At 38.8% G+C, this 26,151-nt stretch overlaps 1 pseudogene; it reads right to left on the bottom strand.

The window, feature by feature from the left end:
* Positions 1-678: 678 nt before the first annotated feature.
* Positions 679-26,066, bottom strand: LOC125091519 (60S ribosomal protein L10a-like; annotated as a pseudogene).
* Positions 26,067-26,151: the final 85 nt, after the last annotated feature.

The following is a 26,151-nucleotide window of genomic DNA, read 5'->3' as shown; positions in this document are numbered from 1 at the left end:
CACTGAGCCACCCAGGCGCCCACCTGATTGGTTTTTATGCTTCTACATCTATGCAGCAGACCACACTGGTGATTGGAACAGGACAACAAAATACAAATGCTATCTCAGACAAACTTTTACATAGTGCTTCCGGGCTTTCTCAGTGAGACAAACTAGGAGAAGGTGGAAGACAGATAGAGCGCAAAACCCACCATATACGCATATCATGTTAGAGAGTTTTCAAAAAAGGGACATATAACCATATGGCTATAACTTTTAGGCATTTGCCTGCCAAACTAAGAAGAGAATAGTGAGAAGACAGAGAAGACAGAAAAAGCAAAAGCTTACATTAGATAATACCTTAGCATTTTATGTGATGCTATGGTCACAAAGAAACCTAGTTTTATTTCTTTCTCTCTTCCTCCCTCCCTCCCTTCCTCTTTCTTTCTTTCTTTTTTTCTAATGGTAGCACTAGGATTTTTTTTTTTAAGATTTTATTTATTCATTTGAGAGAGAGACAGAGAGAGCACAAGCAGGCGGAGAGGCAGAGGGAGAGGGAGAAGCAGACTCCCTGCTGAGCGGGGAGCTCCACATGGTGCTGGATCCTAGGACCTGGAGATCATGACCTTGGTCAAAGGCAGATGCCCAGTCATCTGAGCCACCCAGGCACCCCAGCACTACGATTTATTAAGCTGTGTCTTAGTACAGGCACTGGGCCTTGCCGCTGGTGCTCTTAATGTATAAAGCCCAGCCATTTTTCCAATTCTTCTTGAGAAATGACACCAGAAAATTGACAGCTAAGTGGATGTACACAAGCTTATCACCTGTCATCTTTATGTGGCCAATGGCCACTGCCAGACACAGCACCTTCTTCATCTGGAATTTGATCATGGACTTCACTTCATCCACTTTGGCCACTATGTTCTCATTGTGGGTCAGCAAGGAAGGGAAATTGCCAGCCTTATTCAGGCCTGGGCCCACGATTCATGGGATCTGCTTGATTGGAGATTCTGAAGGTAAAAAAGGCATCACAGCTTCTTGACTAATTTTTCATTCTTGGTGAGTTTCTTCAGTCTTTGATGTCCATGTGGGGACTATCCACAGCCTTGCCCTCATCACAGTGCTGCTGGTCCCCCAAAACACATATAGACAACTTGGGGCCAGGACTTAAGCCTGACAGTGCTTGAGAGGAGTTGGTCCTTCTGAGGGACCAACCTGCAGCTCCACTGTTTCCAAAAACTTCCGGCACTTGCACTGGTTCCAGTGTAGGACTTCCCAAACAGTCTAACACAGGGTGTCAGGGAAGACTCAGCTGTTCTGGTTGCCATGCCACAATACCCACAAAAGAGCATCACTAGGTTTCTTTCAACATTGAAGAGAGACAGTATGGCACAGAAATACAAAGTTTTTCCAAAATGTGAGGGTCAGAGATAGGGTGGAGATGGGAGTTAGCATATTAAATAAGAGTGACAAATATTAATTGAGCCCCCTATAAATGATAAGCACATTTCATTTATTCTTATTTATTGCCCATACCTATCCCAAAAAGTTAAATATTATCTATCTTGCAAATAAGAAACCTGATATCAGTGAGGTTAACTAAATAACTCAAGGTCACACAACTGGACAATACTATAATTGGGAACTGAGGTCACATTTATTCAATTGCATAGCATAATGGGGAGACCTAATATTTATTTAGTACCTCTGCATGTTCTATGTTAGGAGCTTCACGCACTATCAACCACTGATGGCCCAACAGCCAATTATGTAGGGACTATTTATATTATCATTCCATGGGTGAGGAAATTGAGGATGGGAGGGGTAGAGTAACCTGACCCAGATCTTAGAGACAAGAAGTGGTAGGTAGGAGAGTCAGAGTCTGTTTCTCACATAACATGAGATTATAGGAATCAATCATATTTTGATGATGAGCTTTGATTTTTAAAAAACCATTTTTGAGAAAATATTACATATTCTTATGATACAGAAAATAAATTAAAACTAGCGCTTATGTAAAGTGATTCTTAGTTATTACAATATTGTTGGAAGCCCTGAAATAGCTGCACATCATTTAACTGACAAAAATTAAAGGATGGATTGCTCAGTATGTAACATGTAGTTTGGCTTATATTCAAGAAGGAAGAGAAATCTCAAAGATGCCTCATTAAAAAGAAAGAGAAGGGGGTGCCTGGGGGCTCAGTCGGTTAAGCAGCAGACTCTTGATTTTGGCTCAGGTCATGACCTCAGGATTCTGGAATCAAGCCCCGCATCTGGGTTATGCTCAGCTGGGAGTCTGCTTCAGGATTCTCTCCCCCCACCGCCTGTCCCTCCCCCCCATCCCCACTTCTCTCTCTCTTTCTCTCCAAAATAAGTAAATAAATCTTTAAAGAGAAAGGAAAGGATTTCTTCATTTATTAATATGTTAGAAAATAATATTTAAAATATATTTTATAGAAGTAAAAATGGAATAAGCTTGTTATAAAAGCTTTATGTTTAAAAAAAAATGTTTTTCCCAGGGGCACCTAGATAGCTCAGTCAGTTGAGCTTCCAACTCTTGATTTTGGCCCAGGTCATGATCCCAAGGTGGTGGGATTGAGCCCTGCCTCTGTTTCCCTGCTCAGTGGTGAGTGTGCTTGTCCCTCTCCCTGTGCTTCTCCTCCCTCTCATGCTCTCTCTCTAAAATAAATAAACAAATGAAATCTTTTAAAAAAATGTTTTTCTCAGGTCAACTATTATGATTATAGGGTTTTGTCTTAAAAACAAGGATAATGCTAAAAATCAAGTGAAATACATAAATTTGCTTTACCTTGAAATGTTTTCAAAGGGATACTTTAAGAAAGCATTGAAAACCAAATTGCTTGGCTTCTGAATATGTTCTTTTTGCAATAGTAGTTAAATAGGAAATTGCAAAGTATGAGGCACACCATTTTGCCATTACGATGTGGTGGATAACATAAATATCCTTCCCAAAGTTAAATGAAAATACAAAATCAAATGGTAATACTTTTGTTCGGCATCACTTCTTAAAAATGTACAGGGCAAGTGGCGTTTCTCATTACACATAGTATTAGAAATCAAATTTTGAACTGAATTTGTCATTTTAAAGATGGCAACTGGTAATAAATATCTTTCTGGAAAGTGTATCATTTCAGAGAATGGCAGAATGTTGACTATAAAAACTATTTCTATCTTGCTTTAATGTAGGCCTAACATAAGAACAACTTTATTGTGCTCACATTAAACATTTTATTTAGACATTAAACAGAAGTTTTCTGATGTCAAGTCTTTACCAAAGCTGAATAAAAGCTTGTTTGCAATTGTTTGGATGAGGCTTTCTTGTGCCAATGTCATAATAGATCTCTTTCCAGGGTGCTAACTTCTGAATTGCAAATTTTTAGAAATGTGTTGTAGCTATAATTCACACTTGCGAGAACTAAATGAATACAATCACTTTTCAGCAAGTAAAAAACCACTTACAGCTCCTATTGAACAAAAATATAAGGTATTTGTTGATTATGTTAAAATTGATCATTGTTACTTATTTTCTGGAGCTACAAGCTTAACTGACTGTTACTATCAAAGGTCATGAGTAATAGGATTGAATTTCAGACTACTGTTATTAAGGATGTTCAGGGTAGGGGCCTCTGGGTGGCTCAGTTGGTTAAGTATCTCCGTTCAACTCAGGTCATGATCCCAGAACCCTGGGATGGAGCCCCGCATCAGGCTCCCTTCGGGAGTAGTCTGCTTCTGCCTCAGTCCTTCCCCTCCCTTCACCTCCCCTCAGCTGGTGCTCTCTCTCTGGCTCTCTTTCTCTCAAATAAATAAATAAAATCTTTTAAAAAAATGTTCAGGGTAGAGATTAAACTTACTAATATAACTGGAAATCACCTTAATTTGAGTTCTCAGGATCTAGCTTTGTAATGTGGCATAAATAGAGTTAAAGCAGCTTGAATTGTGTCCATGTAGTGTGCTAGAACATTTAAAGAGTTACCACTGTAAGTAAATGCTGTACAAAAATATTCTTGTTGTTTAATGTTTGGAAATAATTTGGTCCATCAGCCAAGGTCAACATATTAAATTTTCAACAGCATAATTTTTCCAAATAATCTATAGATTCAGTACAATCCCAATCAAACTCAATCAAGTTATTTTGTGGATATAGACGAACTGATTCCACTTTATGCAGAAAAGCAAAAGAGGGATGCCTGGCTGGCTCAGTGGGTAGGACATGCAACTCTTGATCTTGGGGTAATGAGTTCAAGTTCAAGTTGGGCTTAGAGCTTACTTAAAAAAGAAAAAAAAAGTGAAAGATACAGAATAGCCAATACACTATTGAAGGAGTAGAACAAATTTGAAAGACTGACAATATCCAACTTCAAGACTTACTATCAAGCTATAGTAATTCAGACAGTGTGGCTTTGGTGAAAGAAAAGATAAATAGGTGGATCAGACAGAATGTAGAGCTCGGAAATAGACCCACATGAGTATCAACTGATCTCTGACAAAGGAGCAAAGGAAATATAATGCAGCAAAGATAGTCTTTTCAAAAAAAAAAAAGTGTGGGAACAACTGGAAATCCACATGGGAAAAATGAATCTAGACACAGAACTTAACACTCTTCACAAACATGAACTCAAAATGGATCACAGACCAAAATGTAAAACTCAAAACAACAGTGAGAGATCACTACACACATATTAGAATGGCCCAAATTTGAAACACTGACAACACCAAAATACTGACAAGGATGTGGAGCAATGGGAGCTCTCATTCATAGCTGGTGGAACAGCAAAATGTTACAGTCACTTTGGAAGACACTTCGGCAAATTCTTTCTCTTTTTTCCCAGCTTTATTGAGACATCATTGACATATAACATCGTATAAGTTTGAGGTGCACAACGTGATGATTTGATAGATGTGTATATTGCAGAACAATCACCACAATAAGGTTAGTTAATACATCAATCTCCTCCCATAATTATTATTATCTATTTTTGTGGTAAGAATCTTTGAGATTGGGCCCCTGAGTGGCTGAGTCAGTTAAGTGTCTGCCTTGGGCCCAGGTCATGATCCCAGGGTCCTGGGATTGAGTTCCTCATTGGGGTCGCGCTAAGTGGGAGTCTGCTTTTCTCTCTGCCCCTCTCCCTGCTTATGCTCTCTTTCTCTCTCAAATAAATAAAATCTTCAAAAGGAAAAAAATCTTTGAGATTTACTATCTAGTAACCTCTACATATGTCACACAGTATTGTTAACTATAGTCGCCATGCCGTACATCCTGCCCCAGAACTTGTTCCTCTTATAAATGCTTACCTTATGCAACACTATACTATTACTTTGTCCTCTGTGTTTGGGGGTCTTCTTTCACAAATTCTCTACTCCTCCTCCATGTAGCATTCCCCCAAAGGTTTGTTTTACCTCTCTGCTCTTCTCTGATACTGTACATCAGTATCTCACCATACTCATAACTCCATATAGCATCTTGTTACATATCATTCCCAGCCTAGATCTCCAGCTCAATCTCCCATCTTCAGTTCAAAATGAACAAGTGTCCATTGGACATTGCCTCAACCTCTAAATCAAAGAAATAACATGTCTTCCTCAGGCATATCTAAACTTCTCATTTCTTTGCTTTTGTTTGTATTGCAACAACTTTCCTATTTACCTCGCCAGGAAATATTATCAGTGAGAGCTTTGACACTTTATCCAAATTCCACATTAATCAAGTCCTGGTAATTCATCACACTGTCTCTTAAGTCATTCTTCATTCTTAAGATCAGGACAGAGCCAGTGATAACTCATATTTCCTCGTTGTGTTTACTCAACCCTGGCCTCTGTTGCAAGCCATCTTGTTTACCACTAAGGGAGTTTTAAGGATAAATCCCTGCTTGGATCACACTGGCATATTATAAAAAGAGTACTGGAGGCTGAAAAATGTCTATGGATTCAAGTTTAAACTTCTTGTTCTAAAATTTACATTCCTGGGGCGCCTGGGTGGCTCAGTGGGTTAAGCCTCTGCCTTCGGCTCAGGTCATGATCCCAGGGTCCTGGGATCGAGTCCCGCATCGGGCTCTCTGCTCAGCGGGGAGCCTGCTTCCTCCTCTCTCTCTGCCTGCCTCTCTGCCTCCTTGTGATCTCTCTCTCTCTCTCTCTCTCTCTCTGTCAAATAAATAAAATCTTTAAAAAAAAAAATTTACATTCCTTCACCATCTAGCCTTATTTACATCAAAGGAATGCCCTCAAGGGGAGGATTTCATTGAAATAGATGGTGCTGAGGGACCACTAGACTGACTTGTCAACACCAAATCCACCATAAGATGTGGCCCTGGCAGAAGGCAATACAGCAGGGTCTGCCATTGCTTTCCAACCCAGCATTCACAGTCTGTACCCCTGAGATGCCCAGGTATAGGATTCAGAGGATTTGAAAGGAAAAAAATAACATTTATCTTTTCACTAACATCTCACTGAAATGTATCACTTTCTTCAAGTATGAATGTGGGCAACCTAACAAGGAAGAAGTATCTACGACTAGGTCACCAGTAAACATTCTGGGTATTCTGAAATCACGTTAACAGTTATGTCACACATCTTGAAATGATAAAAATATTGGGACCACTCTCTATATCATGTTGTTCATTGTGTTAAGGTGGACATATACTACACCACAAATGCGTTTCATTTTTATTTTGACAGCACTGTTTCCAAATTATTGCTTTCCTTTGCTATTTATACATTTGTGTTTATATACAAACAGTATTCTGAGTCTGTATTTTTTAGACTGCCAAAGGGATCTGTGTCCAAAAATAGGCTCAGAACAGCTACACTGGGGCGCCTGGGTGGCTCAGTGGGTTAAGCCGCTGCCTTCGGCTCAGGTCATGATCTCAGGATCCTGGGATCGAGTCCCGCATCGGGCTCTCTGCTCAGCAGGGAGCCTGCTTCCCTCTCTCTCTCTCTGCCTGCCTCTCTGTCTACTTGTGATCTCTCTCTCTGTCAAATAAATAAATAAAAAAAATCTTTTAAAAAAAAAAAAAAAACCAGCTACACTGTACACAGCAGGTTCCAGAAGTAGGGAACTGATAACACAGAAACGCAGTCCTGAAGGTGGCCCTATAAGTTTAAGCACTTACCTGCTTATTGTTATAAGAATTTTCCTTTCTAACATATATTATTGCCCTGATACTCACAAGCTGAGGGCATCGAGCTGATAGGAGTAACATCCCCATAAGAAATTCAGAACTGTCATGCCAGAGACACACATCTCAGACTTATGATCTATACAGGATATTAAAGAATAACCGGAGAAAATTATCAGAAAAATGATGTACATGTTATACCACATTGTACAACCTCTAACTGGTTAATTTTCATAATACTGCATTAGGAGTGAGCTCTATCTTATGAACATGCATCTTTTATAACCATCTTTAAATTACGTTTATGAATCATATTATGTCATTGCAATCAAAATAAATTTAGGATTGCTGTTACTAAAGCACAAGTTAACCACTTAGGCCCAATCATATTCACTTAAATTTCTGTCTTGTGCAAACAAACTTCTTCCTGACAAAAATGGAAATCTACTTGCATACTTCACTACTTCAAGTGGGTAACGGGCCATAGTACCTCATTTCTACAGTTTGTTCTGTATCAATTATGTAATAATGGACAGGAAAATAATCTTTTCAAATTACAATTCATATCCATACCAGTGAGGTCACTTTATTGTTATTCAAAAGAGAATCTTAACTTTTATCCTGTCTTAAAGTGTGATATCATTAACATCGTATCTGCCATGGCCTTAAGAAAAATGAACTTCACACACTGTGTTTGCTTGCTTGCTTTGTTTTGCTTCTTTTTCTCTCATTGAGATAATGTGGCATTTGTGAAATTAGCTTTCATATTTTCATGTTGAGGACAACTTATTTAATATATTTTCATTTCCTGAAATGTGTTGGCAAAGAAAAAGTAATTTTGACCTCTGAATTTTATCCTCTGAATATTTTATTCAGAGGGGATTTAATCCTCTGAAATTTTTTCCCCCTCTTTAAGTTAATGGTTTCACCTTCCTTGGGGTCTCTCAGCACCATTACCATATTTGCCTCTTTTTTCTCCCTCATCTTTCCAATGATGATCCAATCATCATCAAATGTACCTGTGGCAGAAATTGTCAAGTAGCAACCAGGAATTATTCCCCCAGCTGCTGGGGTCTTATGGGGTCCTTTTGGCTATAAACCTTCTCTCGGGTTTTCCTCAGCTGAAGAAAATGGCTTCTTCCAATATCATGCCTCCTTCCAAAGCAAACCAACTTCCAGTGACTGACCAACACAGGGCTATAAAGACCTGACCCATTTGTCCTGACTGGGAGCAGTTCTGGAGGATGACCTCGGCTTTAGTGTTCCCCATGAGGCTGACTGAGGCCTTTGTTGGGATTGTATCACAGCTCAACATGTAACTTTCCCACTTTTATTTCATACCCTTTTTGCACCCCGCCCCCCTCCACACACACTTGATACCAACAGCAGTTCCAAAAAGCATCTGCATGATAAACCCCATCTTCAAAACTGCTTTTTCTGGAACCCAACCTGTGACAGACCATTTTACCTTTTATTTCTTTTAAAACTGTCTTCCTGTTCCTCACAGACCTAGTTCCATCTACCATTAACTTTCATTTTGAGTGGCCATTCTACTTTTATTCTATACCAAGTCAGCTTTAAAATAAATGTTCCTCCCACAGACATGTGGATCTTGATTGGAGGTCAGTGAAGGAACACATTTCACTTTCACCTTCTCTTAAAAAATTTTCCTTACTCACCTATACGCTGTGATACCCACTGAAGCGCATAGTGTTCCTAGCCCACCTGCTCTCCACAACGGTTCCCATACATACTGTTTTCCTGCATCTCTCTGTTTGAAGACATTCTTTGTCATGGGAGCATACATAGCCTGTTTATGGCAGAAATATCTAGGGGATAATATCTCAAGAGTGTCCCTCAGATAATGAAGCATGAGATATAGTGAATACATATCCGGCTTATTGACTCTACAGGGTGACAATTCTGAGGGGTATTCTACATAGTCTCTGATAAGGCCCCTAGTGAGGTAGTCCAGATTTCAGGAGTAATCTCTTTCTAATTCTACCTTTTATTGGCTTTCACTCTTCAGGGTCCTACTTGCCCACTTCAGAGTGTTTCCTAAGACCAGCTTCCAAATAAATTATATGCATTCAAATCCCTATCTCAGAGTTTGCTTTATGGGAAACTGAAAATAAGGTACTTACATTAATAACTGATGATCTAGAACAGGAGTCAACAGGCCTGTGTGCCAAAACTGGCTTGCCAACTGTTTTTGTAAATAAAGTTTTAGTGGAACACAGTCACTCACATTCATTTAGGTATTGTCTCTGGCTGCTTTCATGCTACATAATAGGGGAGTTCAGCAGCTATAACAGAGACCAGATGACCTGCAGGCATAAAACATTCACTCTCTGAACCTTTACAGGAAAGATTTTTGTTCCATGATCTAAATCGATACAAAAAGCCTTTAGATGATCTCCCAGATTTAACTGCTCTATCTCTCCCTGACCATTTGTTTTACATATTACCTCCAGATTTCTAAATGTATTGACTCATGCCTCTTGACTCCTGAATCTTCAATGGCTCCCACTGTAATAAGAAGCTAAACAAAAACTCTGTCTTACAAATTCTGCCTGTATGTTATCCTACATTCCTTCCACACACCCTCCAAACATTCCTCTCTATTCATTATTTACAGAAATTGTCTCTTCTATGTTTAAATTAAGGTTGTTTCACCTGCTGGAATGCCCTCCTGCACCCATATTGGCTGATAAATCCCAGATCATCCTTCAAGGTTTGAATAAAACCCTATATCTCCTAAGACCTCTCAGATCCACACTGCTGTGATTAATCTCTTTCTACCATGCTCCCCAGCACTTTGTTTAAATTTTCCATATATCAGAGTGTACCTTGTGCTGAGATGATTTATGGATATCTATTTCTACCACCAGATATGAATTTCTGGGAGGTAGGAGCCATATCATATCCACCTTTCTACCCAGTAATAATATTAAATATAATTAAGAAACATAGATAAGAATTTTTTTTTCACAAGATCTTATTTATCTATTTGAGAGAGAGCGCAAGAGAGAGCAAGAGAGACAGAAAGCACAAACAGGGGGAGGGGTAGAGGAGAGAAGCAGACTCCCTACCCAGCAGGAAACGTGACACAGAGCTTGATCCCAGGACCCCAGGATCATGACCTGAGCCGAAAGCAGGCACGTAACCAACTGAGCCACCCAGGCCCATAGATAAACATTCTTATCAATCTGAAAGGATGCCTGAGCAAGGTTCTGAGGCCCCCTAATGCACTAGGTATTAACTCCTTAGTTGTTACCAGATTGCTGGGGGATCCAGAGGGTTCTGTGGGAAGGCCTGTGGTGCTTAGAGTGGGAAGGGTTATGCTATAGTAAAAGCAACTATTACAGTAATTTAACAAGCAGAGCTTAGTTGTTTGAAGGTCAGCCTTATTCGGAACTACTGTGCTTATCAAGGTTTTCATAATTATAGAACCTCAGTAAATAACTGTTTTATACTTACGAACAATTGAAAATGACCACAACATTTTTTTTAGACTGTTGGTACGCGCAGACACATACACACACTCGTTGATGCACATCTTTGAGGAGAATAGGGAGATTTTCGTGTATTTGTCAAAAATTTATTGTCTAGTTTTCTTATGTCATATTAGTTAACAGCTGTTCAAAAAACAATTATACTTAGTGTTTAAAAATGTGTACAAGTCTTCCAATGGTAATATCAATAAAAATGGAATTAGTCTTTCCTTGACTAGCTCAATTTTTCCAGAGCATAATGACAACATTAATTTAACTGTAAAGGAAAACTCTGGGCAAAGCTATCATAATCATGTTTTGCAAATATTTTTCAAAATAATGAGACAGGCAAAGCCTCTTATGTAACCAGCAACATTTACGGTATTCCACCCTCACTCTGCACTACACCCTGACTTGCCTTTACTCCCCTAAATTCCTTCTGAAAATTTTCTACACAAATATGTCAAAAGAGCTCTTTTTTTATTATTAGCATGTCTTGAAATGTACAGCCTTACAAATGCTAATGAGATGAATACAAAAAAGGCTATACAAAGGAAAAGCATATCAAGTGTAATTATTTAATTATTCTGTTCATTTCAACAGCTACTGGCCCAGGAGCTTCTTTCAAGGTTGTCATAAACATTCTTAATCAACAATGCACAGTTCACAGTGCCTCTCATATTCCTTCTCATAAGTAGCAGGCTTTGCTGCCTTGTATACAGCAGGACACTGAGGTTCATTCTGTTTTGTCTAAAAATAGTCATGCTAATTCTGAGGGAGTTGGTGCTCTTCACAAAAAGAATAGTTCAATTGTAGAGCTGTCATTTGGTGATTAAAATTGAAATCCAGGGACTCCTGGGTAGTTCAGTCATTTAGCATCTGCCTTTAGCCTGGGTCATGTTCCCAGGGTCCTGGGATCGAGCCCTGCATTGGGTTCCCTGCTCAGCAGGAAGCCTGCTTCTCCCTCTCCCACTCCCCCTGCTTGTGTTCCCTTTCTTGCTGTGTCTTTCTCTGTTAAATAAATAAATAACATCTTTTAAAAAAATAAAATTGAAATTCATTTAATCAAATTACATCCCCAGATTACATGCAAAAATGGTGACTGAAAGCTTTAGACTAGATTTATTATACGCTCTTGTGAATCCTCCCCCCTTAATGTTATAAAGTACAAGAAAAGGAAAGCAATAGGTTACAAGTCGAACAAATAGGCCAGAATTCCAGATGAGGACACATTAAAGTGAGACTCAAGTAGTGTTCATAAAACACGCCTGCCAGCCACTGTTGTTACTTTACCTCATAGAAGCCATACACGAATTTTTGAGATGAATATTTCTATTCTCTTTTAGAATATGGACACTGGAGATGAAAAATTTAAACATCTTGTCCCCAGAATGTGTATGAAACCTTAACTCAGGTTTTCCAAGACAAATATTCTATCATAACTGGGTTTTGGTGGAGGTGGAGGGGGGGTTGTGGGAGACTTTTTTCATGTAATTTTTTTAAAAGACTTCTTTATTTATTTGAGAGAGACAGCATAAGCAGGAGGGACAGAGGTAGAGGGAGAGAGAATCCAAGCAGACTCCATGCCAAGAGCAGAGTGGCTCGATCCCACAACCCTAATATCATGACCCGAGCTGAAATCAAGAATTAGACACTTCACCGATTATGCCACCAAGCACCCTTTTTTTTTTTTCATAAATTCTTTTTTTTTTTTTAAAGATTTTATTTATTTGTCAGAGAGAGAGGAGAGTGAGCGAGCACAGGCAGACAGAATGGCAGGCAGAGGCAGAGGGAGAAGCAGGCTCCACGCCAAGCAAGGAGCCCGATGTGGGACTCGATCCCAGGACGCTGGGATCATGACCTGAGCCGAAGGCAGCTGCTTAACCAACTGAGCCACCCAGGCGTCCCTTTTTCATAAATTCTTAATGGACTGTGTAAAACAAAATTCTTAACAGTTATGGTAAGTTCAGAAGATGTTAATGACTACTGTGGTGGTGACATTTGATGGGAAGCACACCAGAAGCTAAGGAGTGAGCCAGTGGACATTATAGTGTGTTCTGTTAGAGTGGCAAAGGATGATGGAGTGAAGCAGAACTCCAACTTTATACCATGTTTAGGCCTTTTTAAAATTTCCCTCCTGCTCACTGATAATATTTGAATTAAGTCTACTATCTTTGCACTTCCTTCTTTGCTCTAGTTTTCTACACCTTCTGTGTTAGGTACGGACCTTCCCATTGAACAATCTTTTGTTCTACCATTCTTACCCAGTTTAGTTCTTAATTCTCTGATGTCTTCCTGCCCATTCTACCCACTCTACCCCCTCACTGGTTTCAAATTCACCCATATTGTCCTACCTAAGCTTGAACTGCTATTTCCTTTAACATTTTTTCAGTCATCTCCAAAAAAATGATCTGTTGTCTATTCCTCCAGACTCAAAAGAAGGCAAACAGGACATGGATAGAACATCAGAGATAATTTCAGACCAGTATTCTTCTACTGTCATTCATCATAACTTCATAACCTGAACTTGTCTCTCTGTATCATCTATTTACTTCCCGATCATCATTTTTTTTTAAAGATTTTGTTTATTTATTTGTCAGAGAGAGAGAGAGAGAGAGAGCAAGCACAGGCAGACAGAATGGCAGGCAGAGGCAGAGGGAGAAGCAGGCTCCCTGCCGAGCAAGGAGCCCGATGCGGGACTCGATCCCAGGACGCTGGGATCATGACCTGAGCCAAAGGCAGCTGCTTAACCAACTGAGCCACCCAGGCGTCCCTCGATCATCATTTTTTAAATACAATATCTAATCCCAGAATCAAGGTTTTCTTTTACTTGTCTCTTGCCTTTATCCTTGGAAATTTAAGGTGATGTCTTAAAAATGTCTGACAGTCACCTTGGTAATTAGGATAGAGCTTATGGACGGTTATTCCCTTGATTCTCTTACTTATTTGACTTCCCAACTTTTGGAAGTTATCTATCCTAGGTTACCCTTGTCCCTACTATGTATTTTTCATAATTCCTGCAAAAAGGTAAGAAAAGCACAAATATGGGTTAGCTCTAAAATTTTGTGTGCTCTCACTGTCTTTTTTACCCTTGCTTTGCTGTACTTTCATCAATTTCATGTTTTCCTAACATGGCAGTTTCCAAAGGACTCTTCAGATCTTTCCCTAAGTACTTTAATTCCCAAGCCTCATCTCTTCTCCTTATGCTGAGTAGATGGCCTCCTTTCCTAGTCTCTGTGGTACTCAAAGATATGCAAGATTTTGTATGTGAATGTTTACCTGGCCCCAGCTCTGGACGATTAATTTAAAGAACAGAACATATATACATACACATTTCCACAGGCTACACCTGATCTCACGCAGAATGGGTTGCATTGACCTCTAAGCTGATGGAGCCCTGAGAAACTGGAAACCTTGAGGAACTTTTTGCCTTCATACTTATATCCTCAATCCAGTCAATGCCATTTGAACTATTTAACTTATGTAAAAGCAAAATGAACTGGGTTTGAGTAATCATTTTGAGAGTCTTCGTAATTGGAGTAGTAGTGTTTGTAGGCTGGCCTGGCATACAAGTCTTACCAAATATACTTTGATTTTTCTTTTGCCTCTGCCCCTATCTGTCCATATCCATTCTTATCACTCTAGTTCATAACTTTGTCATTTAATGGCTAGACACTGCAAATATCTACCAAATTGATTTCATAAACCTAAAATATTTTCTTTCATCTTAGACTGCCATAGTATTTTTCCAAAACTATCTTTATGTCATACTTTCACATGAAAATTTCCCACGAATCCCCACTATTCAGTGAATGATGCAAGAAATTACTGACATGAATATACCTTTACAGCTTCAAGTCCCCAGATTTCCCAAAGGCTCAGTGTCTGAGTCAATTTGGAAAATTCCCTATTCCAAGAATTTGCTCTTGTCATCCACTTTCCCTGGATTTATAACCAACTCCAAGTTTACTTATAAATGTACTAGTCATTCTCCAAGCCTCAATTACAATGCTAGCTCCTATAGATTGTCTTTCCTTAATACCCTAGCTTAAAGGAATCCATCACTTTATGGATTCTTTTTTTTTTTAAATTTCTTTTCAACGTAACAGTATTCATTGTTTTTGCACCACATCCAGTGCTCCATGCAATCCGTGCCCTCTAATACCCACCACCTGGTTCCCCCAACCTCCCACCCCCCGTCCCTTCAAAACCCTCAGATTGTTTTTCAGAGTCCATAGTCTCTCATGGTTCACCTCCCCTTCCAATTTCCCTTAACTCCCTTCTCTCCATCTCCCCTTGTCCTCCATGCTATTTGTTATGCTCCACAAATAAGTGAAACCATATGATAATTGACTCTCTCTGCTTGACTTATTCTTAACATTCGTCAGTCCTATGGCATTTGCTTCCCTCTAGGGAGCAGCTTCCTGAGCTTGGAGAGAACAATGCTCCGAAGGACTTTGGCCATTTATACTGGTGCATAAAAACAGTATTTGGACTTTAACAGACGTTCAGGCAAGTGGGGATAAAGAAAAAGCACTCACTAGGATCCTAGAATTGCTGCTAGTTGTATGCTTCTCACATGGCAAGTTTGACTCTATTAACTTTTACCAGCCTTCGATCCCTAAGGTTCTTTCTAGATTATATGTTTGTTTATTGCATTACTCAGATCAGCTAACCAACATGCTTTCCTCTGAAGCCATCACTGGTTTAAATCCAAAGGAAAGATGGACATTTTAAAATCTATATAAGCATGGTGGAAAAAATGGTTTTGTACAAAGACATTTTGGCACCACTGATGTCACACCATATAAGCAGATACCTACTTAAAACCAGCTATACTGGGGCACCTGGGTGGCTCAGTGGGTTAAGCCTCTGCCTTCAGCTCAGGTCATGATCTCAGGGTCCTGGGATCGAGTCCCGAATCGGGCTCTCTGCTCAGCAAGGAGCCTTGCTTCCTCCTCTCTCTCTGCCTGCCTCTCTGCCTACTTCTGATCTCTCTCTGTCAAATAAATTAAAAATTTAAAAAAAAAAACAACAAACCAGCTGTACTGAGGTTGATGGGCAGGAAAAAAACTCAGTCAATTTTGGCACTTGAACTTTCTATTTAGAAATTTAGTGATATCTATTTACTGGAGCATTAACATCCCTGAGAGACTTGTTATATAGTTCTTCATTTAACATAGAAAAAAATTTGCACCTACTATTGAAATATTCTGAGTCAACTCAACTACTGAAGCCTGGGAGGAAAGCCAGTTGTGAAACTGAGGCTAAGAGCGGTTAAGTAGATTGTTTCAAATTATATAATTAGTATTCAACTCCAAAGTCAGTGCTTTGTAGTTTTTGTGATGAATCAAATATAGCACAGCATGTAGGTCTTTCCTTTCTTTCCTTCCTTCCTTCCCTTTTCTTCCTTCCTTCCTTTCCTTCTTTCTTTCTTTTAAAGATTTTATTTTGGGGTGCCTGGATGGCCCAGTCGTTTAAGCATCCAACTCTTGTTTTCTGCTCAGATCATGATCTCATGGTTCCTGAGATCCAGCCCTTGTGGGCTCCATGCTCAGTGCAGAGTCGGCTTGAGTTTCTCTCTTCCTCTGCCTCTGTTCCTGCCCTTCATGTTCTCTAAATAAATAAATAAATAAATAAAGCCTTAAGAAAATTTTATTTTATTTTTATTTTTAAGTAATCTCTACACTCAATGCAGAGCTCCAACTCAGAAACCGGAGATCACAAGTTGTATGCTCCACTGACTGAGACAGCCAGGTGCCGCTAGGTCATTTCTTTTTACTCTGATGAATTAGTAATACAGCAAAAACACTAATAACATTTAATTAGCATCTATCATGTTCCAGATACTGGCTTAAGTGCATTAAATATATCATCATACATTCTTCATTGAACAATCTCTGTCCCAAAATGAGAAAACTGAGTTATAGAGCATTTTGGTGACTTGTCCCAGGGATAGTAAGAGCAGGTCCTAGGGTCTGAAACTTTGCCTAGTTACACTGTACTATCTGTCAAGTAAAAGGACACTTCCTGCTGTTTGTTTTTAGGAAGTTAATGTTCTCCTTGTTTGCTCTCTCATTACATTATAAGCTTGACCCAAATTTTAAATGAGAACAATTACATTACTAATATTGCAACTTTATTAGGTTTCACATATTAGGTTCAATTATCTTTGAAATAAATTACTTTGTTCTTTCATAAGGTCAAGATTAATGACCTGTGAATTTGAGAATTATTATTTTCTCTGTTTTTTTTGTTTTTTTTTTTTTGTCGAGCAAAATGTTACACCTACTGGGGAATATTATTGTAAGTATGTCTTTTTTTGCATATAATTAATCTTAATTAAACAATTTACCTTTAACCAAAATTCATGAGTATATTTTCAGTATACTTGCCTGTATTCAATTTCATCCAACTAGAGAAATACAGGAAACACTGAACATGGGCACTATGCTCAAATTCTGCCTTAATATGTGCATTTTATTTTAAAGAATATATTTATGACATTATGAAATTCACCATGCTATGATATTGCCCTGTGTTTAAAAATAAGCATAGGGGCGCCTGGGTGGCTCAGTGGGTTAAGCCGCTGCCTTCGGCTCAGGTCATGATCCCAGGTCCTGGGTTCGAGCCCCACATCGGGCTTTCTGCTCGGCGGGAAGCCTGCTTCCTCCTCTCTCTCTCTGCCTGCCTCTCTGCCTACTTGTGATTTCTCTCTGTCAAATAAATAAATAAAATCTTTAAAAAAAAATAAGCATAAAGTTAAATGTAGTCAAGTAAGATTTAAAAAAAAAATGTTTTGGTAGAAGAGGAAAAAATAGAAAATATCATTCAGTAGGTACGATGCAAGGGGTTTTTGAAAAGTCCAAATGACATTTCCTTCCTCTCCAAAGGAGCTTTCTTCTTCATAGTCACACTCTTGAGTTTCTCGGTATTCTTCTACCTAAATGCAGAAGGCCCATCTCTCACCTGGCCATCCTCAGTCTTTAGTTCCTCCTTTCCCTCAAGAGAATATCTCTTCTCAAACTACCAAGAATGATTTCCTATCCTTTACCACTCCTGGATTAAGCTCAAAGTTACATAATTTAGTTTCTTGAAAATGCCTGAATTTTAATATGTTTATTTTTTTTCAAGATTTATTTATTTATTTATTTATGGGGGGTGGGGCAGAGAGAAAGGAAGAGAGAGGATCTCCAGCAGGGTCCCTGCCGAGCACAGAGCTGCATTTCACAACCCTGAGATCATGACCTTAGCCAAAATCAACTTAACTTAATTAACTGATTCATCCAGGTGCCCCATCTAATTTATTTTTTTTTATCTCCCATGTACTGAAAATTAGTTATTTCCCTAACACAATTTCTGACTCCCATTATTAGTCTTCATTGTTCATTTTGTCACATCTACTGCCAAACACAGACTCTGGCACATACAAGGGCTCTCCAACATTAATTGAATGAATGAATAAATACTTGATTTTCAGTATTTTAGCATGAAATTCAGAGATTTCTTTCTACCCTCTGGTCTGATCTTCATGAAATAATTTTCTCTCTTTTCTTTTTTTTTTCATTATACAAGTTTCTAATTTGGACTTTGGTCCCAGGGGATCCTTTAGCACCTACCAGGTAAAAGCTTCCTATTATGTCCTAGTAACTTCAGCACTGATTTTCCCTTTACTGTCCTGTTTTATCCTCACCATAATATCTTAGGAGATTTTACTTTTTTTTGCCTCCAGACCCCTTTTCTCCCTCTTAAATCTGTGCAAATTATTTTTTTGAGGCTGGCACATAAATAATTTAAGATGTTGGTTTATCCAACTGAGAGGAGGAGACAAGAACAATTTAATGTTTTTTTTTTTAATTATTAAAATGTGCTATTAATTGGTGGGCCCAGGTGGCTCAGTTGGTTACAATTTCAACTCTTGATTTCAACTCAGGTCACGATATGAGGGTTGTGAGGTCAAACCCCATGTCAGGCTTCATGCTGGGCATGTAACCTGCTTAAAATTCTCTTTCTCACTCTTTTTCTGCCCCTCCCCCAGCTCTCTATCTCTAAAATAAATAAATAAAAATATGAAGCGTGCTCTTAATTTTTTTAAGGAGAAACTGTATCTTTAAATTCATTTCTAGACCACTCACAGGATACCCACTCTTTGCAAGAAATAAGTATATGTATTCTCTCCTGCAAATATATTTAAACAAATGCATAACTTATATCCAGTATATATCCAGAGATACCCATATAAACTTATTTCTTCCTCAATAGTTTTTGTATTTTGTATTATCTAATTCCAAAATAAGTAAAGAAACTTTCCAAAAGTTTATGGCAAGAAGCCAATTAGCTTCCTCCATCAGAGTAACTGTTATTTACCATCCTGAAGCACTGAGTAACATGCCTATTTGTTAAACTCAGCTAAGCTCCTGAGCTGAAATATGTAAAACGTTGGACAAAAGAGAATGAAGCCTATAAATTTTGTCATAAAAAGTATCTTGTTCACTTTCCAGTTTTCTTGAAGTCTAGAATCTCTATTGTGGACTATCTGTCCATCAGAGATTATTGAATAACAATCCCATTCCTTTAAACATGGGAGTTACTACAGGGAGCAGGGCACGTTGCTCAAGAGGGTGGAAAGCACTGGGTGCCTGGGTGGCTCAGTCTGCTAAGCGTCCAACTCTAGATTTCACCTCAGGTCAGGATCTCAGAGTCGTGAGATCAAGCCCCTCATTGGGCTCACACAGCCTGGAGCCCGCTTGGGATTCTCTCACTCTCTTTGCCTCTCCCCCAGCTTGTGTGGGCATGCACACACTCTCTCTCTCTCTCTCTCAAAAAAAAAAAAAAAAAGGGTAAAAGGTGCAACAGCTAGATAACATAACCATAAAGAATTACCCTTGCTTTATTGAATATTTTTGTTATCGCTGTTTAGTCAGGGAAAGCTTTGCTATTTCTTCAAGGCCTCCCACTGGCTGGGCAGGCTATCCTTTGTTTCACTGTTCTATACTGGTCTTCCTTTTGAGCAATGTCACTTTTTCTCAAAGGTAATCATTTTCATAATCCTAATGAGATCAGAGCATTGTTTTTTTTTTTAAGATTTTATTTATTTATTTGATAGAGAGAGAGATCACAAGTAGGCAGAGAGGCAGGCAGAGAGAGGGGGAAGCAGGCTCCCTGCCAAGCAGAGAGACCAATGCTGGGCTCGATCCCAGGACCCTGAGATCATGACCTGAGCCAAAGGCAGAGGCCCAACCCACTGAGCCACCCAGGTGCCCCAGAACATTGTTTTTTAAATATCTTTTCGACCCTAAGGTAGGATACAGTGTAAAAAACAGTACAAATGTCTGAAATTGTTGAATCACTGGGATGCCTGGATGGCTTAATCAGTTGAGTGTCTGCCTTTGGCTCGGGTCATGATCTCAGGTTCCTGGGATCAAGTTCCACTTGATCCTCTCCCTCTACCTGCTTCTCCCTCTGTGTGTGCTCTCTCTCTGACAAATAAATAAATCTTTAAAAAAAAATGAAATTGTCGGATCACTACATTGTACACCTGAAACTTTGGATGTCAACTGTACTTAAATAATAAATTAAAAATAATAATACAAATTTAACCATTTTACTCTTCTTTCCATTTATTGCCAATATATGAAAATAATCAATAAACAACAAATGATAAAGTGTCCTAAGCCCCAACTCCATATAAGGAAAATCTCTGGAAAACTAGAAAAAAAGTCAAGCACATTGATCAGACAAGTATCCATGACAATGAAACTGACTGGCTAGAATGTTAATTCACTCAGAGAAACATTTAACACATAAAATATTAAAGATGGCAATTTCGTTTTCAAATACACTGAAATCTAATCTATGAAAATCAGTTCCTCCTGTAGAAGTATTAGCTACTTCAAGTCCTTTGTAAAATTAAGATTTTGTATATGTTTATATTATGTGCATGTACTATATTTTAAATAAAAAATTATGTATACATATTAATTATATATTATATAGCATATATTATGTTATATGCTGATATATGCATATACCATATTATAATTTAATATTACACATTAACACAAACTGGCAATGAACCACTGTTGGAATCCTTACTATGTCTAACCAAAGCCCCAGCATTCTCAGCTGGTCCATGAGGGAAACAAATAGTTACTTTCAAAGGCTGTCAAAATATTGCTATTTTTATTCCATCCTATTCAAGTACGAATATAATTTTATTTTATTTTTTTTTAAAGATTTTATTTATTTATTTGACAGAGAGAGATCACAAGTAGACAAAGAGGCAGGCAGAGAGGGAAGCAGGCTCCCTGCTGAGCAAAGAGCCCGATGCGGGACTCGATCCCAGGACCCTGAGATCATGACCTGAGCCGAAGGCAGCGGCTTAACCCACTGAGCCACCCAGGCGCCCCCGAATATAATTTTAGAATATAATTTTCTCTTGGCAAAAAAGGACTCCAGGCACATTTTATCATCTTTGTTCATTGATTACTTTCATTCTGAGAGAAGTATCTGGGTTATGGCAATCTCATTAGAGCAAATCAGGAGAAAGAATTATTTGATCAAAGTGTGTTGTTTTATCAACAGATATCCAGAAAAAACATGCCTTTTGCTTGCACATAAACAGATTGAAGTGAAAATCTTTAGAATAGGAAATTTATGTAAAATGAAATGTTTAGAATAGAAAATTTAAAATCTCAATAGTAATTATTAATGTTATCGAAGATAAAGAATCTCTAGCTATTTTATAGTCAACAAAAGTGGAAAAACACAAGTTAAAGTATAAAGCTTCTGTCCAAAGCTTTATGCTATACACCATTCCCTTTTCCCTAAAACTATTTACCTCCTAATGATACTGAGTCTGAAAGTGAAAGCCAAGGACATTCTTAAGTGTATATTTTCCAACTCATGAAATGTTCATGAGTAAAGACCCTAAGGAATGCCGGATGCCAGCCTCTCTCCTTTACCAGTCCCAAAAGGAATCCATCATAACAGTGGAATTCATGGTAAGATAGTTTTATTTTTGAAGATGTACTAATAAAATAACATATATCCTTTCTTAAACATCTCAAATCATTCCATCTGAGTAACAAACATAAATACTCCTATTATCATATATTATAGATAAGAAGCCACTTCTGGATTAAGAGATTCATCCATCTGTATCCACATCCCTTCAGATGTAAAATAGCAGAGGCAGAGACCATTTTTATTTTTAGGAAATGGGAAATTTTACTGGCCACATTATGCCATCATATCATCATTCTCTTTTAGGGACATGTTTTCTCAAAGTCCTTTTCTATTCTACATAGGCGCAGATGCCATCCATGCCCTGCCAGTTCTCCTGGGCATTTAAATACTCCCTGTAGGTCAGTGGCTTTGTTGGAAAACGTGTTTCTCCTTGAGGGCTTTCTCATAGGAGAGTGCTCAGCCCTTGCACGGATCAGGCCAGAAGTGGCAGTTAAAGCCTGCAGGAGCAGTTCTCAACTGATGATGGATGGGAATTAGTAAAGAAATCACCCAGCTTCCTTGCCCTTTGGTTAGAATAATTCTGAGCTGAATTCTTCCAGAGGTCCTCAGCAGGATTAAGCCCCAATTGCCCACAGTGATACCCTGCTCTTTTAAAAAAATGTTTCTTTAAAAATTTTAAATTTTTTATTGAAGTATAGTTGACATATAATATTAGTTTCAGGTATATAATATAGTGATTCAACAATAATACACTACACAATGCTTACCACGATAACGGTATTACAGTATTTTTGACTGTATTCTCTATGCTGTACTTTTTAAACCTGATAACACACTTATTTCATAACTGGACTTTTGCACTTCTTAATCCCCTTCATTGAAATCCCCCGAATTGGTCTCCTCTCTTCACTGTCTCCCACTCCCCTATCTATACTTTGTGAGATCACTTACTAAATAAACTATTTGTGGGGGCACCGAAGTGGCTCAGTCAGTTAAGCAACTGACTTCAGCTCAAGTCATGATCTCGGGGTCCTGGGATCTAGCCCTGTAGCGGGATCCCTACTCAACGGGGAGTCTGTTTGTCCTTCTGCCTCACCCTCTGCCCTCTCTCTCTCAAATAAATAAATACAATCTTACTAAATAAATAAATAAACTATTTGTTCTCAATGCATAGTCTCACTATCTGCTTCTGGGGGTATACAACCTAAGACATCCTTTCAAAACAATCAGGTGAGATCCTCGTCCTAGGTCTCATGCTTGCCAGGGCCTCTGTCTACCCTTTTGTCTTTGCCACTCCCCACAGGGCAAGAAGTCCAAGGATCCAATGGAACATGTCCATCCCCACCCACATTTCAGGCACCTGTAATACAAAGATTCCTTACTAAATGGCCTGACCCTGCTTCCAGCACTTGCACAGCACTCTTCCTGATGGTAGACTCAGGCCCAAGAGCAAATGAAGGGAGGCCTATTAGAGGGAACATGTGAACTGAGTTAGAGCATGCTAAGATACCCATATAATTCAACATCAGGTCCCCCACAAAATGGGTTAGACTCCATAGTATCCCTCAGGTCTCTGAATGTCTCTTTTGTAGTTTTCACTTATGTCTTCTTATGCTGAATTCTGGATACTTTACTCAAAACTTTGTTACAATTCTCCATTTCTGTCACCATCTGCAAATATTTGCAACTTATTACATTCATTGAATACTTTAAAAAAAATCAGTGCCTCTATTTTTCACTCAGAAATTTCCAATTCTTCCTGTTATTTTTTTTAAAGACTTTATTTATTTACTTGAAAGAGAGAGAGAGAGTGAGAGAGTATGAGAGGGGAGAGGGTCAGGAACAGAAGCAGACTCCCTGCTGAGCAGGGAGCCAGATGCGGGACTCGATCCAGGGACTCCAGGATTATGACCTGAACTGAAGGCAGTGGCTTAACCAACTGAGCCACACAGGCGCCCTTCCTGTTATTTTTTTTTAAGTCTTATTGTTCTAAAGATTTTATTTATTTTATTTTGAGAGAGAGAGAGAGAAAGCATGCATGCACATGCATGTGAGCAGGGGGATGAGAAGAAGGGGAGGGGATGAAAAGGAGAGAGATCACCAAGCATGGAGCCCTACACGGAGCTCCATCTTATGACCCTGAGATCACGATCTAAGCTGAAACCAAGAGTCAGACACTCAACCAACTGAACCACCTAGGTGCCCATTTCCTGTTATTTTTAATAGGGTCATTTTTCATTACTATTTTTTAAAATTATATTTCAATTTCATTTTTTCATCTCTTCACCATTTAAAAAATGCTTATATTTTATCTAACATTTGTGTAATATTTGCTCATGTTATTTGGGCTCTACTCCTTCTGACAATTGGATCCATGATTCTTTCTTTTGATAGACTGTTTCTTTATGTGCTTTTGTGTTCATTTTTTCCCCCTCTGTATGGAATGTATGAGTGCCTCTCTTGAATTATTTTATGTTTGTCTTTACCAGTAATCCTAGGGGATATAGCAGTCCCTAGACTAATTTCTATGTAAAGTCCTTGGCTTGGGGTTCCTGATACATTCAAGTGGAATAATACAAACCAAGAGTTCATTGGACGAACAGACTGCCCATGTTACCTCTTGGGAAATGCTTTTTCTCATCTAGTGGTCAGATAAAGATGCACAAAACAGAGTGTTGATAAACTATTGTTGGATTTTATCTAATCACTTATTTCACAAAGGTACACCTATTTTAAAGTTCCAATTTTATGCAGAGTTTTCAGTTACAACTTTCATTTTCCCATGAAACCCAAGACCTTATCTCATGTTCTCTCTGGTCATGATGTAAGCCATTTGACTGCCAAAACAAACACCACCTTTTCCTGAATCTCTGCCCTGCCTTATACATGCTTCTCTTGTTTCTATCATCTCTATTTTATAAATTTTGTTTCAAATCCAATCAAATATCCACGATTACAATTTTATTTCATGTGTATAATGCAGTATCATTATAGCAATACATGTTCTATTTATCCAGTGCTGCAATAGTGCCTCAAATATTGTAAGAATGTTAGCAACTTGTCATTATTGTGGAGCGATTTTCAAGTATTGCTTTCCTCACCATTGCCTGTAATATAGCCAACATAATTATTTTCTCCATTTTATAGATAGTGAATATAAGGCCTATATATATTTTGTTTCAATTTTCAGATCAATAAAGCACATTAGGATTGTTAAAGATGATGTGAGGAAGGTTTCTATTAACCTTATAATATTGTAACCACACTAATGTGAGTTCCTTGGTGACTTACAGATAGAAACTACACTTGGTGTGCATTTGGTGGTGGAGTTATCGTACAAAGAAAACTTTATTTGCAGCAAATAAGGAGAACATGGGGAATAAATTCCAAAGCCTGACTCCCCAAGCAAGGATGAATTGGTTCTTTTTATTTAAGGTTAGGATGAATATTTAGAAAGGGAAGACTTGTCATCATATGTAGACGCAGGCAGAAGGTCACTCATGTGCTTTAAGGAAACATGCCTAGACATACATTGTATGTTATATAAATGAGGCTGAGGCTCCTCCTTGCGTGGAGATTTTAATATTATAGTCAGGTAAAGGTAATGGTAGGTCATTGCACAGGTCACTCTATGGTCTGTCTGAGCATGAATGAGCTGAGTGTTAAGTTCAACTTGCCCTGGGTGGTCTGGACCCAAAGGAGCTCCTCCTCTGGGCACTTACTGCCTGAGGGTCAGTTTTAGTTTCATCAAGGGATGCTATGCCCAGGAGACCTTTTGCTGGAGTTAAGAGATAAGCTGGACAGAAAAGTTTAAGGAAAAATGTGGGACAAAGATTGGTAAGTACAAGCAGGTGGGCAGTAAAGTCAGGTCCTGGGGTCTAATGACAATATTTTAAAATCTGGTGTGGCATCTATCCACTCCTTCTTAATGCTTCCCGTGTGTGTGTGTTGTGTGTGTGTGTGTGTGTGTGTGTGTGTGTGTGTGAGATTATTCTCTGACTTGCTTTCATATGAACTTTAAAACTTCTAAAAGAAAACAAAAGTAATATTTTTAGGAAAATCTATAGACTTTTTTATATGTAATGCTGAAAATAGATAAGAAGTATTCCACTCAAAAAGCTAGAAAAGGACTAATGTCACCAAGACAGTGAAGTAAGACACCCACCCCTGTCCCCCAACGAAGATCCACAATTGGGCAGCTAACCCCAAACAAAAACAGCTCAGCTCTGGGAAAGCTCAGGAGTCAACTTAAGAATCTTCAGCACATAGTAGAACAAAGGACCTGAGAATAACTGCATGAAAAAGGAAACAAGGAAAGTGCTTCCTTTTGTTTGCCTAACCCCATCTCCCTCCCCCTACCCAGTCCCTAGAGGGAACTTCCTAGCTAGAAAAGGAGAGCTGGGTGAGTGACCAGCTTCCCCAGCTTTCCCAATGCTACACAAAGGACCCCACTGAGCTTACCTGCAGCTAGCTTCTCCAACTGTGTACCCATACCTCACCAGCCTGATTCCCATCACTAGCCTCCTCTGCTGTGCATGTGCCCAAGGCTAGAGCTTACAGTCACAAGTCAGAAGGAG

The sequence above is a fragment of the Lutra lutra genome, chromosome X, assembly GCF_902655055.1.
Source record: "Lutra lutra chromosome X, mLutLut1.2, whole genome shotgun sequence".
Lineage (NCBI taxonomy): Eukaryota > Metazoa > Chordata > Mammalia > Carnivora > Mustelidae > Lutra > Lutra lutra.
Note: the sequence above shows the minus strand (reverse complement) of the source record. Positions and strands in the feature narration are given on the sequence as shown.